This window comes from Microtus pennsylvanicus, chromosome 13 (genome assembly GCF_037038515.1).
Source record: "Microtus pennsylvanicus isolate mMicPen1 chromosome 13, mMicPen1.hap1, whole genome shotgun sequence".
Taxonomy (NCBI): domain Eukaryota; kingdom Metazoa; phylum Chordata; class Mammalia; order Rodentia; family Cricetidae; genus Microtus; species Microtus pennsylvanicus.
In genome coordinates, this window is record NC_134591.1 from 48,199,912 (window position 1) to 48,202,884 (window position 2,973).

Consider the following 2,973-nt stretch of genomic DNA (forward strand, 5'->3'; position numbering starts at 1 on the left):
GACTCTCCCCAGGTCTATGACCTGCTTCCCTGAGCTGGGCCTCCCTGAGAGAGGTGAATGACCTCCCCAAACCTGGCTAGCCCTATGGGCCCAACAGCTCAAGCCATCTTAAAAACATAAGCTGCTAGAATTCTGCTTTCTCTCTAGAGTTAAAAACCTCCAGTTGTGGAGACAGTAAACAAAACAGTTGAATACAATTAAGCAGGCACTTGAGTGAAAATGACCAGCTATTATAAAAATAACCGTTTGGGGACTAGTGTAGGAACTGACTCATTCACCAGCACTTTGCAAATGCGGAGGTCCTTTGGAAACCACTGGTCAGAAACACTGTCAACATCTGCCCATCCCATGATGCTATCACCTGCTTGTCCTGCAGACTTCCCATGGGACACTGTCCTGTGACTAGTCACTCTTTCATAGTGACACACAAGCGCAGCTCTCGCTCGTCCTGTTCTTTCTCTGCCTTGGTCTTTCCACTGCTGACCAATAGATCTAGTAAACAGATCTATTGTTTCCTAAAGCAAAGACGAAAATTACTCCAGAACAAACGATAAGTGCCCACAATTTCCTAGAAAAATCCTGAGACACTCAGTGGCCACTAAAAACAAAAATCTTATTAGAATACCATTTTGATTCCTGTTGGTCACGATTTATACATTATTTGGGGTTCTTGGATCTTGTGGCCCTGAATAAACTTTGGGTGCTTTTGGTTTTTCCCCTCTGCCCAGGTCTAAGGGCAATTTGTAACAACTTCTCCCTCTCTCTTTCTCTCTCTCTGTGTGTGTGTGTGTGTGTGTGTGTGTGTGTGCATCTGTGTCCCTTCAGAAGGTGCAATGAAGGCAGATTAATAAAACCTGATTACATTACACATTATTTTTATTCTGCAATCAATGCTTTTTATTAGATTTAAAACTTTCACTGCACTTTTTATCTCTGGCTGTATAGTGTTCTACAATAAAAAGTAAAATTAAAAAGAAAGAAACGGGGTGGGGGCGGGAACCAATGACTCCAAAGTCTGGCAAAATAATATACTTTCTTGGATGTCTCTGTGTGTTGCCAATTAGCTTTGCTGAGAGCACAGGCCCCATCCATCACCCGCCTCTGGGTGGCTGTAACAGAGACCTAATTTGTTTCATATGCCCTGTGCTCAGGCGTTCATCCTTGCCTCCAACCTGCCTTGGAGCCCCTGTCCAAGGAGGAGATGAATGACAAGAAAACCCAAGACAAGCCAGCAGGACCCCTATCAGAAACTGCTCTGCGGCGGTGGGAAGATCCCAGCCCTCCCAGGCCTGCGGTTCCTCCCACAACCGCCCCCGCCACGCCTCTCTCTCCTCCACCCCTTTCACGACCCAGAAGACCCAAGACTCACAAGGCGGCCGGCAAGGCCCTTTAGTGGAGAGTGGAAAACGGCCTCTTCCTCCAGCTTCCCAGGGTTGGCCCTGCCTCGCCCCTCTCTGCTGTTCCCACCCCCTCCCACCTCTCCTTCCACAAGCCCGACTTTTGAACCTCCAGTTCCCTAGGAATTTTATGAATGCTCGGCACAAGCCAAAATAAACTCGTAAAGAAAAGGCTTCTAAAGAAGGCCACAGCCGCGTACAGCAAGTGCTAAGCGGTAAATACAAAAGTTCTCCAGATCGCTGGGAGCTGTGTTCTGGGTGGCAGAAGGTTGGGGTCAACCGAGGGAAAAGAGGACAAGGGGGACAATGAATGAAGACTTCCTTTTTCTTCCTTCAAGGGGAGAAAAGCAAGCTCCAAGTCGTAGACGAAGTCTTTATTTATTTATTTATTTATTTACTTATTTATATATTTATTTATTTAAAGCCTGACGATCTATCTCTTCATTTATTGAGCTAACCCAGAGAAGTGGAGCTCGTTAGCAAGTCACTCAGTAAACTGGCCTGTCCAGCCTTGGAGCGCCCCCTTAACGTAGGACTGTGGAACTGCATGGTAAGAAAAGTAGCCTAATGCAACCTGGTCCAACAGAACCTTCTGTTGTGGCGCAATGCACGAACATGAGCATGCAATATTCTTACATTTAAAACTCAGTCATGGCACCAGAGAGAGATGGCTTAGCTGGTAAAGGCACTTGATAACCTGGGTTTGATCCCCAGGACTCTCATAGTAGAACAGAGCCAACTTCTGAAAAGTGTTTATTCTCTGACCCACATACACCCGTGCCATGGCATGCACGTGCACGTGTACACACACAGATACAAATAAATAGATGTAATAAAAGCATTTTTAAAAAATAAATTCAGTAAGCTATGCCACTACCTGAGGCCATCATCTGGAGCAACACAGCTGTTATGCACCTCCACCCCTGTCAATGTTCTACCAGAAGGTAGTATTCCAAAGCACAACAGCCTGGGCCTTTGAAGGAATCATCTGGAACATGATGGGCGAGGGCTCGTTGCTCTGACTTCCACAGGTCTTGCCATTTCTATGGCCATTTGGGTACTTGCCACTCAATGTCAAGGGCTGTGTCCTATGCACCCTTATATCAAGTAAGTATAAGTGCCTTGGCACCAAAGTTTTGCCTAGTCCCTGCTGGATACTCAATCCAAGGATGCTGGAGTTGGAAGAGCTCTCAGAGGCCACTTAGTTAAGCCACTCCTGGAGGGAGTCTCTCCTCAACTTCCTTCTTAAACTGAGACCACTTCCTCATCAGTATCCCATGCAGTCACACCCAGCACACCCCAAGATCCTCCTAGGCCAGGCCTGGGAAGGATCTGGGACATTCACAGGAGCAGGGCAGTGCTGCTCTGAGCTCAGATGGGCGGTTAGAGTCAGCCTCCATAGAACCCATGAGGGCCTGGTCAGCTTGGGCTGCAGTTGGGGCAGCTTCATTCCCTGATCTCCACACTTGATCAAGAAGGAAGGGTCAGTTCTTACTTGAAGCCAGGGCTGAGAGAAGAGGGACTTGGTGTTGGTTAAGGCTCTCTCTCTCTGTGTGTGTGTGTGTGTGTGTGTGTG

General features: G+C 47.4%; 1 long non-coding RNA gene across 1 annotated transcript; it reads left to right on the forward strand.

The window, feature by feature from the left end:
* The first annotated feature begins 1,534 nt into the window (after positions 1-1,534).
* Positions 1,535-2,488, forward strand: LOC142834305 (uncharacterized). The gene is made up of 3 exons (XR_012907547.1): positions 1,535-1,612; positions 1,822-1,947; positions 2,429-2,488. It is a non-coding gene; the product is annotated as an uncharacterized LOC142834305 (long non-coding RNA).
* Positions 2,489-2,973: the final 485 nt, after the last annotated feature.